General features: G+C 39.3%; 1 protein-coding gene across 1 annotated transcript in view; it reads right to left on the bottom strand.

The window, feature by feature from the left end:
- Slx4ip (SLX4 interacting protein) overlaps positions 1 to 12,303 on the bottom strand; it is a 143,013-nt gene that overhangs the window by 84,340 nt on the left and 46,370 nt on the right.

Below are 12,303 nucleotides of genomic sequence, written 5' to 3' on the forward strand. Positions count from 1 at the left end.
TGATCATAGTGGTATTAGTCCAAAAGTGAAAATAACTCAATGTCAGTCAACTGACAAGTAGACAAAAGGTGGCATATGCATGTAAGGGGATATTAATCTATCTTATAATATCTTTCTATAAAGGAAGTAGTGATACATACAGCAGAAATACAGATGAATATTGAAGCTGTTTTTCAAAGTAAAAGAAACCAGTTACAAAAGATGTCATATGGCATGGGTTCATTTATATGACATAGCCAAAATAGGCAAATTTATTTAAAAGACATAAAGTACATTGATTAATCATTTCCTGGGGTTAGGAAGTAAGATGAAGATAGCAGACGGGATGGAGTGTAACTGCTAATGGGTATGGGGTTCTTTGGAAGAGAGTGATAAAAATGACATAAAATTAAGACTGTGGTGATGATTGCATAACTCTGTGAATATACTCAAAGCCACTGAATTATATACTTTATGTGAAGGAATCTTAGGCTATATACTTTATACCTCAAGAGAACTGTTTTGTAAAAGTCTGCAAGACAGAGGTTCTTCCACAGATATAAATATTTGTCAAAACAAATCCAATTGTATATTTATATGAGTATATATTATTGTATATAAATTGTACTCCACAAAGTACATGTATATTTAAAAATTATTCCAGTGCATAAATTTTAGTACAGTGAGTTCACACAAATATTACTTTCAGAACACTAGGCAGGAAAGAACATCAAAGCTGCTACTAATCATGGGAATCAAACAGACATCCTCAACCCTCATTAGAAAAAGCTCCTGTGCTAGTTGGATAGAAGCCACCTCAGCAACATATTAATTTCCAGCAGGAAAGCAACAATGTCAATTTAAACCACATTTTCCTAAAGTTCTTATCATGTTTTTCTAGCAGAAAAAACTGTTTATCTACACATAATTCTTAATATCTAAAACCTTCACTATCAGTTTATTCTATTGGAGTAATACAATTTGACCATCAAAATATAAAATTTTCCTTCTGGAAGAAATCTTGGAAATGGAATTTTTTTTTTCAGAGAGAAAAGATGATGGCAGCATAGACAGTTGAAAAAACTTGCTTGGGATCACATTGATGCTAACCTCACAGAGCTGTAACTGGAGCTGAGTCCTGGAGCACCAGCTGGCCACTTACTGGCATCTAGACCTCCATCATCAGTAAGAACTGAGGGCTTCTTTACTCCTCGTTACTGCTCTTATAGACTAATGCTAATTGTAGGTGCTGAGAAGTTAGTGATCAACCCCCGCCAAGGAGCTCAAAAGCCCATTGCAACAATGAGATGTACAAGACACTATGTCGAAAAACAAACTTTACAATTTAGGCGGGGGAGGGGGGAACCTTCCCAGCCCCTCTTTTTCTTTTTTAATTACTGCTCTTTGATATTTCCAATAAGGCAGGGATATTTTATAGCCCCTCCCCTCTCTCTCTACCTCTCTCCTTCTCCTTTTCTTCCTCACTCTCTTTTAGTCCTGGAGGATGAACACAGGGCCTTGTGCTTGTAAGGCAGCCATTCTGCCACTTAAGTCACATCCTTAGCACCCCCTATTTTCCTTAGGTTACTTTTCAGATTAGGATCTTCCACTCTGCCTAAGGTTGACCTTGGACTATGATCCTCCTACCTATGTCTCTTGTATAGCCTGGATTACAAGTTCATGCCAATCAACAAGTTCATGTTGGTTGAGAGGGAGTCTCACTAGTCCCCCTCCCCCCCCAACAACCATCATCTTATTTTCCACCTCCTAAAAGTGACTGAGGTTATTGGTACTGGCCACAACAACTCTATCAATTATTCTCTCTTTCATAAAAGTTTTAAACTGGGTCACAGTATGTATCTCAGGCTGGGCTCAAATTTTCTTGACTCTCTAGCATGTTTGGAAAAGTCTAGGGATTACAGGTGTATGTTAGATTCAAACATATCAGTACTATCAATAAACTCTATTTATCCTCACCCCACATAGGCAGAAAGAATGCTTATTCTTTTTTTGGGGGCGGGGGTCCGGTTGTGGGGCCTGAACTCTGGGCCTGGGCGCTGTCCCTCAGTTCTTCAGCTCAAGGCTAACACTCTACCACTTGAGCCACAGCACCACTTCCGGCTTTTTTTTTCTGCTTATGTGGTGCTGAGGAATTGAACCCAGGGCCTCAGGCATGCAAGGCAAGCACTCTACCACTGAGCCACCTTCCCAGCCCATGAATGCTTATTCTTGAATGTTGTCAATACTCACATTTCTTTTAGAACAACCCCAGAATCAGTTTCTAAACCTCCCAGGGAAATAAAATTTAAACTCTTTTGACTCATATCTCAGTTTGACCTTGACAGTGAACTATTCTCTATGATAGTCAATAGTCCACTCTATTCTCTAAAGTGTAAAACTAAACTCCCCATCAAAGAATAAAAACTGGCCTGAACAGCTGGGTACTTGGGGCTCACATCCATAATACTAATCAGGAGGCTGAGATCTGAAGACAGAGGTTCAGGACCAGCCAGGGAAACAAATCTGCAAAATTCTTAACTCTAAAAAACCTACAAAAGCCTAGGACTGGAGGTATGACTCAAGTGGTAAAGCACCAGCCAGGAGCAAAAGGGCTGAGTGACAGTATGGGTCATGAGTTCAAGTCCCAGGACCAGCATGTATGTGTGTGCCTGTACCACTCACATGTACTCACATGTGCATGTGTGTGTGTGTGTGTGTGTGTACGCGCGCAAGCATACATAGAGACCTGGTCAGTAAAAACAATTTCTGTGTGCACCTAACCATGCTAAAGAAGCTAGTAACTATGGGTAAGAAGCAAGTGAGTAAGGCATTCCCAGGTAGGACTACACAAAAATCTAGTGCAAAGGCTTTGTCTCCTCTTAAAATATAAACATTACGCAAGAACTAAACAGTATTTTAATACCAATGATAAAAATAAACCTACAATGTTAATGTGCACAACAAATTTCTTGAATTTTCAATGAAACAGTCTTTAAATGAAAAAAAAAATCATATATAGTATAAAGCTAGTGAGTTTATGAACTATGTTTACTTCATAAATTTTCTCCAGAACCTATCATTTCTTTCCAAACAGTTGACGAATATCAATTTACAAGTCTGCAATGTATGCTTGCTAAAACTATTTGACTGGCTTGAATTTGGAGCAAGGAACAACACCATTTGAAATGAGCCAAAAGAATTAATTATTAGACACTGCCCTTGTTTTAATAATTTCTTTCTGATTTTTAGAGAGCAACTATATAATCTCAAATGCATACATATTTTTGTCAGAGAATTCTTCTAAAACTTTTTTCAACTTGTAAATAAATGTGAATTTGATTTAATACAAAACACATTGACATTTGATTTTTTTCTTTTCCACATTGGGCATCTTATTTTCTTGAATACTTCAAAAAGGGCTAAATTCAAACAGATCATTTTCCCAATCAAAAAAATAAGAAGCCAGAGAGACCTGTGTTATGATGATGGTTGGGCCACCAACCCTACTCATAATTGCTTAGCTTGACACATAGCAGATACCCCAGAGTGGTGTGATGCTTCTCTTCAACCCCAAATGTATTAAACTGCAAAGAAATGCTCAAAGCACTGTCAATGCTCACCATATTTTTATTGTTGCTTTCCGTATAAAAACTACTTTCAGAATACGCTACTTGTTTCCTAGCTTTTAACAAAGCTGCTTCGAAGAATTTCTCCCAATTTGACACAAGTTAACTTGACAGTGAAGAAATACATTTTTTAAAACCACACTAAGGCTCTCATGTGGCCCATTAGAAGTGTTTGGGATTATTAGTACAGTTATTAAATGTTTAATGCATTATACAGAGGGTGATCTTTCCATGCTATGAGAACTTTAACTTTGGTATGCTCTGACCAGAATGCTCAAACATGAAAGCTAACTGCTTGCAGATTTTTGCACTTGGTGCCCTAACATCAGTTAAAATGTGGAATGCAAGAGGAAAGAATTTAGCCAAGAGCTTAACAGAACAGAGAAAGAAGTTGTGTAAGAGTCAGGCAAACAGGAAACATCCTCTCATTTGTCCAGATGCCAAATTGGACTTAGACATTTGTCCTGGGGCAGAATTCAAAATCTGGGAAAACATACCAGATAGAGTATACCTGAAGGATACATGTTTAAAAGCTAGACCCAAAAGGTCTCCTTACTAGGTTATAACTCCTAGGAGTTTTAACAAACCTACAGATGTGTAGGTTTTTATACTTTTCTCTGACTAAGGAGTTTGCAAAAGCCCTAAATTATTGTCCTCATTGTGGTTAGGGTCACTGCTTTGGAAACTGCACAGAAAAATACCACCCACAAATAAAGAGTAATGGAAATTATTTTAAAGGTTTCCTTTTGGCATAGGTTTATCTAAAGAAGGCAACTCCCATTGAAAAGTACATACAACTTGGTATTCTCTTTAAATCACTGAGCTAGATGTACAGAGGACTAGATTATAATCGAGTCCAGAGACTAATATAGGCTGCTTTTCTTCTACTATACTAAGTAGGACCACAGGTATCCTAAGAAAATGCACATCTTAATGGCCAGACAGATACTGTGCTCAACATTAACTTTACTGCAGAAGGGCAATAGACAGTGAGAAGCAAAGCTGAGGTTTCCCTGCCCTTGCCCTTTAGCCAAACTAACTAAAGTCCACAGGTCCCTAGGGGCAGATTAAATACAGACAGTCCCCAACCCCTCCTGAAGCCCTATTATCCCTTACATTCCCAGATGCCCTTCTACACCAAGCATCTTCAGGTCCCTCCAAGTGTCTTCAGGTTCATTTTAATAAAAAAGCCAAAGGAGTAAGGTCCCCTCTACCATCCCCAATCTCTGTGATGTTTATACCTAAGACAGATATGGTAGGAGGCAACATCTGTCACCTCTTCCACCATAGTCCATTCTACAGCTTGCATTTGACTACTTTATTTGATGTAATGATTTCACATTTGTTCAGCCTTAGAACTTTGGTTCTGGAGTCAGAGTCCACATCTGAATCCAAGTTTAACCACTAGCTCTGTGATTTTTGGGCAAATTTCTTAACAGCCATGTTTCAGTTTCTTTGTGAGCAAAATGGGAAAAACAATCATACTTAACTCATGGGACTGGCGATTACTTCCTGTGATAGACCACATAAAAGCCTTGTACAGTGCCTGGTAGAGAGGTACTACTCCAAAAAGGTGAACTATGGACAATTCTCTGGGAAGTTTCTGTTTTCCTTCCCTGAGTTTCCTCCAGTCCCAGACCTTTTCTAGACCAGTGCAGGACAGGAATGTATGGAAAAGTCACTTGGTACAACAAGTCCTGAATGCTAACATACCGTAAGTGACTGTAGTTAGGGCAAAAACTAGAGTTTCCATGTCATTAAAAACCTTAAAGTATAAAACAAAGGAGGAGGCTGCAATGCTTGGTAAGAAATGTATGCATTATCCTGCCCATGTAATTGTAGCCCCTCTGTACAGTATGTTCTCAAATAAAATAAAAAAAACCTTAAAGTATAATAAAATTACAGTGTAATTGTATTATTTTATTGACCACAATACTTTTGAAACTGAAAAGGTTTCTATTAAAAATAACACCAAAACATCTACAACTGTCCTGAATAAATACCCACATCTCTAACTGCCCTAAATATCTACTAATGTCAATTTCAAGAACACTTCCACTAACTGAATGATCCAGGGGTCAAAACTCAACTGCTACCTGTTTCTGTATATAACGTTTTACTAGGACACAACTATGCCATGCTTATTTGTTTGCGTATATGTTTGTGTAACATGGTAGTACGGAATGATCAGAAAGAACTCAGCTTCTAATATTAAAGAAGTAAAGACTGAGAGCTGGAAAAGGCAGAACTGTGGTATTTGCACCGCATGAACCAGCATTAATACAATGACTCAAGGCTGGCTCTTCAGGCTAGTACCTAACAGGAGGCTATCACCTGCTCCAAGACTCAAGTGAAACTGAAGAAGCAATACTGTGGTCCTCCTGAGGAGGAGTTATAATGTCCAGTTTCTAACGGCAGCTTCTCCTTATATTAATCATTGCTATTGTGGTTGTTGTTGAAAAGCATCTGTGGATAAAATGCTTGATACAGGTTTCCACAAGGCAGATTTTAGCTTTACATAAGAGCCTAATCACCTTATTGCCTGCTTAATTATCAAGAGTATTAGTCAGCTTTTTGTTACTATAACAAAATACTTAACATAAATTAAAGAAGGTTAGGTTTGTTTTGGCTCAGAAGTTTCAGTAAATAGTTGCTGGACCAGGTTACTTTGGGCTTGTGATAAGGCAAAACAACACAGCAGCAAGAACATGATGGAGCAAAGCTGCTCACTGTCTGGCATCCCAAAGACAAAGACAGAGCTTTCTTTTAGCAGAGTTTCTTTTCCCCAAACCTATTAAGCTATGAATTCATAAAAGGATTACTTCATTAAAGCGGTAAGAGTCCTTATGATCCAATCACCTCAGAACAAGGTTGTACTGGGGACCAAGCCTTTAACACATGAACTTTCAGAGACATTTAAGATACCAACCATAACATCAGCTGAACATAACTCTCACAGAGTTAACATCCTTGACAACATCCCCAAAGGTGTTAAGACCCTCTAGGAGGAAGGATGAAATAGGGATTGCAGAAGGGGTGAGAATTTGCCTATATTCTCCAATGTTTTTTTTTTCTCTAAACTGTGATTAAGAATGTTTTACATGTGCCTAAATGATGAACGTGCATCATCAGTCTTGTCTTAATGAGAGGGAAGTAAGATACCACAGATTAGACATTGGCAGGTAATGAGAACAATGTATTGCAGCAAACATTTGAAGTTCTAAAGAACCATGAGAAACTCAAAGAAAACAAACTGGTTCTTTTTTGTCAACAGGTAAATGGAGGGGCAAGAATATGGCACAATGCCATGGTGCTCTGATGAGTAAACCAAGGAAATGGCCCATTCTCAAACAACAGATTCAGTGGTTTTGGCTGGCAGAATCTTTTGGAGGTACACAGTGCCCAATTCATGCTGTGTCCATTCATCCTGGACTATTAATAATTTGCCAGGTGCCTGAGGCTAAGGCCAGGCTCCCTCTCACTGCAGCCTGCCTTATCTTTACTGGAGTTGAACAGGCTTGGACAGGAGGGCTCCGTGCTCTATGCTGATCTGTGGCAGACAGGAAACTAGCTGACTGCATAATGGGCCTGTGACTGTGGGATGATAGATATATGTGGCAAGAAGACATATTGCTCATTGCTCATATTCTTCAGTGCCCTAAGAGTCTCAGGGTCATTAGTTCAGAATCTACACATAAATCAAGAGTTTCTCCCTCTACCCCAAGGGAGAAAAAGAAAGCACTGGTTTGCTCTGGGCATTGTTGCTGAAACACTGAAAAGGCCACTGAGGTAAGAGTGGATAAATGCATAAATATAAGTGCTACTACAACACACAGTCATTGTCCTCTTAAATTATTAATATAAAATAACTTTACATAAGATTATTGAATCGTGGACATACTCTATGTTGTCACCACCCTCAGATTAGGCCGCATAATCAGCTGCTGGTCCTTGGTGTGGTGCTACAGATTATAAAGCACAAGCATGGAAAGGAATTCTAGTCTCATTTATGTTAATAATGAAACTGAGGCTCAAAAAAAAAATCTCTTGGGTGTTGAGAACCTCAAGATACAAGGATGGTGACGTGCAGACAGGGAGAAAGGCATGCTAGTCCTTTTCTCAGACATTCTCTCCATATGCCATGCACATGACACTTTGCCTCATGGTAGCAAAGTGAGCCATGAGAAGTCAAGTCCCAGATCACAACAGGACAAGCCAATGGCCACTAATCCTCCTCCCCAAGGCTATAAGGCTTTCCTATTTGGAAAACAGGTAGGAAGGCACTAAAGCAAGTCAAACGTGGGGCAGTCATTCAGGCAGTTCTATACCTGCTTAAGAAATGGCATACCAGAGCCTGGGCAGAATAGGAAAAGGACATAATGAGAATGGATCAGTAGGTTGAGAAGTTCTGAGGAAGAAACAGAGATAGTAAAGGCAGAAGCAGAGCACACTAAAAGGATGAGGAAGACAGTCTAGGACCTCAGATGCATGTATATCCACTGGAGTACATGAAGTCCAAACCCCAAAATCCCATCTGGAAGCAGTTATGGGAATATATACAACTCAGTCATTGGCAGTTCAACCTCTGGTTTGAAGCAAAAGGAACTTAGGTGCTTCTAGAGCAGCACATGACTCCAATCCTCATCATGTTCCAGATACCTTCCATGCTCTACATTCTTACTGCCTTCTGGGTAACTACCCTGGCACTACTCAGCAGTTTCTATAAATAGGACAGAAGGTGAAGAACAGAGTTCAAAGCTCTTTTAGAGCTTTGCCAAAGCCAAACCCTCTTCCATACATGCCTCCACGGTGAGCTCCGTCCTAGCTCCTGAGCTCCACCATACCATCTGATAACAAGCAGCTACTGTGAAGCAGTACTCAGCCAGGCACTCTATCCCCACCTTCCAAAGCTGGATGCTGACTGTGGGTGATGAAGGAAGCAGAATGATCTGTATTTTAACTTTTGCAGCTCTAGCTATGAATTCCAACTAAATGCCATCTGAATCTCAGTCACTTGTGCTGAAAAACAAGGATACTGATTCTTCTCTCAAAGAGCTGCAACAGATTCTAAGCGACTGCATTTTCAAGAACCTGGTACTTTTTGTGAAGCACAGGATAACAGTGAACAATCAATAGGTCTCTCTATTTTCTCCTCTTCACTGAGTATTGGGGAAGTTGTCTGGCCTGGCATGATACGGGACATAATCATATGCCTCTTCACTAGACAAAGACTACATTCCAAGGACCAATAGGCTAGCATCAGCACACAAATAACAACAATTATTTTCTTCTTTTGAGAAATGTCAATGTTTTTTGTTTTTTGCTTTAAGGATTCCCCAAGACATCAAGATTTGATTAAGGTCTGTAGACATGGGATTCTCATACCTAAAAACTAGGTCAAGTGTCATTAATTCCTCCCAGATATCTGACAGATATCTGACATTGATGACAGCTGGTCAAGGTATTTTTAAAAATTATTTTATTTTTAAAATTTTATTGTAAAGGGATGGGAATGTGGCTCAGTAGTAGAGTGCTTGTCTAGCATATATGAAGGCCTGAGTTCGATTGTTCAGCACCACATAACACAAAAAGCCGAAGTGGCACCATGGCTCACGTAGAGCACTAGCCTTGAGCTGAAGAGCTGAGGGACAGCGCCCAGGCCCAGAGTTCAAGCCCCAACAGAAAAAAAAAAAAAAAGTACTGTAAAGATGATGTACAGAGGGGTTACAGTTACATAGGTCAGGTAATGAGGATGTCTCCTTTTGAACACCCACTCCCTCATTCTCTCTCCATTTTTCCCCTTCCATTTCCCTTCCTCAACTCAGCAGTGATATTCACTAGGCATTATGTTGGAAATGAACTGTGCCAATGTTTTAATTACACTGTATTTCTTCCTTTTCATTCTGCTTGACTTAATATTGTATTGGGCTCAAAAGCCAATGCTTTTGTGGGTGACCTTTCAGTAATTTGTGCACTCAATTTATCATATTTAATTGTATTCAAAATTAATTCTATGTAATTTTATTCTATTACAAAGCTATGACAAATCTGTCATTCCAGCGCTGAACCAGTTGTCTCCAATTTTTTGTGATTGCAAATAATGCAACAATAAACATCTTTCTGGGGGGAAAGAAAACAAAAAAATCTTTGTTCAAACAATGAATAGATTCTATTTTTTTGTTGTTGTTTTAAGCACTTCACTACTCTGAGCTACAAAGCCACTTTTGGTTTTCTGGAGGTCATGGAGAGAAGAGTCTCACAGATTTTCCTGCTGGGGCTGGCTTTAAGAATCACAATCCTCAGATCTCAGCCTACTGAATAGCTAGGTTTACAGGCATGAGCCATAAGCACCCTGCTAAACTACTTTTTTTAACCAGTATAAAAATTTACCCTGAAAGCAGGGGTTATACTGTGGGGGAGGGACATACAAAGCAACATAGAAATCATCTTATAAATATGTTAGGAACAATTGCATGAAAAAAAACATTTGAATACTTATCTTGGGGTTCATTCCCCTGTTTTCACTGTATTTGATGTTGGTATAATTTTTGGAGGGGAAGGGCAAACACAAATCATTTAACTAGGGATACAGGTGGACTCATTGCAACAATGAGAGGTACAAGTCCTTATGTTGAAAAATGAACTTTACAACTTTGGTGGGGGGGGGGATCGGGTGAGGGGAGATGGGGGGAGTTTGGGAAGGGATGGGAAGGGGAAACAAAGAGGAGGCAACAATGCTTGATAAGAAATGTACTCGTTATCTTGCCCATGTAATTGTAACTCCTCTGTATGGTATTCTCACAATATAAAAAAAAAATCTGTTTTACAAAAAAAAATTATTCTGCATTGAAGAACAAACCTGCTTGGGAAATAAGGCAAAGAGAAATCATCTACTTTATACTGTTACTGTGCTTAATATATTCAGCCCCAGATCAGAGAGTACTTTGATCCACAGTGGCCAGAGTATTCCATGTGGGAACGCTGTTCTGTTATGGCCCTCAATAATTTCAGGCAAGTCCTTTTCCATTTGGGTTTTTGCTTCTGCAGCTATAAAGCTATGGGTCCGAATACTAGCACTGATGTCTGTATAGATCTCTAGCGGGGGAGAAGAGGAACCAATCCAAATATGCCCACCATAATCAAGACATTAGTGTGAGAAGTCTAACAGATGCCCTGAATTAGACTGAGGTCTGTATTGAACCCTCAGTAGAGAGCTACTCTCTGGGGGTCTTACTAGCCTTACTCAGGACATAGCAAATGAGAACTCATAAATCAGGAGAAGTAGGAGCTGAAGGAAAGTTAGTAGCAAGAGCAGGAAGGGAGAGCTGCTGTCTGATAGAGAGGGAAGACTGAAAGTTAGCAAAAGAATTTTGAGAACAGAGCAGTCTAGGGCCATCTACTTAGGAGAAAGTTGTCCGCAATCCCTAGGAACATTAATGAATGTAGCTACTTTGCTCAAAAGAACAATTCAGATCAATTTACACCAAAGGATAACAGAACTCATGATTTATGAGATAGTTGGAATGAAAAAGGTTTTCAAATAATACAAGATAAACCTGGCATGGGATATGGGATAAACACCTGTATTCTCAACACTCCAGTGGTTAAGGCAGTAGGATCATGACTTTGAGGCCAATCTGGGCTCAAGATCCCATCCTAATTAAGTGCTAGAGATGTAGCTGTAGAGTGCTTGCCAAGCATGTTTAAGTCTTTGGGCTCAATCCTTATAACTGTAAAGTGAACAAAAATAACAATGACAAAAGAGGATAAGCTGTAACTATTTAGAAGATTCCCACATTGAGCACTTACCTTATCTGCTGAAAAAAAAAAATCACATAGCTATGGGCATAGTAACCCAGGATAAATCATGTTACAGCAATATTATAAAAAGCAATGTTTTATGCTTTGCCCACATTGGCACCATGCCTAGCATCATGTGAAGCCCAAAGCAGGTGCTTGCTGAACAGGATTGATGCTCCACAATCAGGGAGGTCAGTGTGTGCAGACTGGTGACTCCAGACAGGTGGGCTCTAGGCCTCAAGGCCTGCCATGTGGCTTCTGTTAAAAAAACACTGGCTCTCTTCCCTACCTTCCCCTTCTCCCACATACAAACCAGAAACAGAATCTACAAAGAATGTTTCAGGTAGACGCATGACATGGTTGCCTCTATCATGGGGAATGTAACTAAAGTGGCAATTAAAAGGAACCTTAATGTTTACAAACATACTGCATACACGTAGTTTAAAAGAGAATTTATGTCCTGGTTCCTTGTATGCTTTCAAGCATACACAAAGAAATAATATTGTTAAAAGATGGAATCAAATATGTCAAAGTGTTATCTGTTATAAATTCTCAGTAGTTGCAGTAATACAGGGTTGGTAAAAGTATTTTAGGAATTTTTGTTGTCTTTGTATTTTCCAAATATCTGGGGAAAAAAACTAAGAGATAAGTGGTTTATCTCCTCAGGAGTCATCCTCCAAATGTTTACTGTTTTACTGTATCTGCTATTTGCCACACACAGCCTCCTACCACTAGAATGCATTGATGAACAAAGAGGATCAAATCTTGAAATGCTTAGGTCCAGTTTATGATCTGTTTCTCTCTTCTCTGAAGTCCCATGAGAAGGGTAAGTAGAAAAGAACATTTCAACTTCATTCTCCAACTGGTTTCACACAAAATTAAGACCCAATCCCTGGAC

Source organism: Dipodomys merriami, unplaced genomic scaffold (genome assembly GCF_024711535.1).
Source record: "Dipodomys merriami isolate MVZ:Mamm:240054 unplaced genomic scaffold, mDipMer1.0.p SCAF_7, whole genome shotgun sequence".
Lineage (NCBI taxonomy): Eukaryota > Metazoa > Chordata > Mammalia > Rodentia > Heteromyidae > Dipodomys > Dipodomys merriami.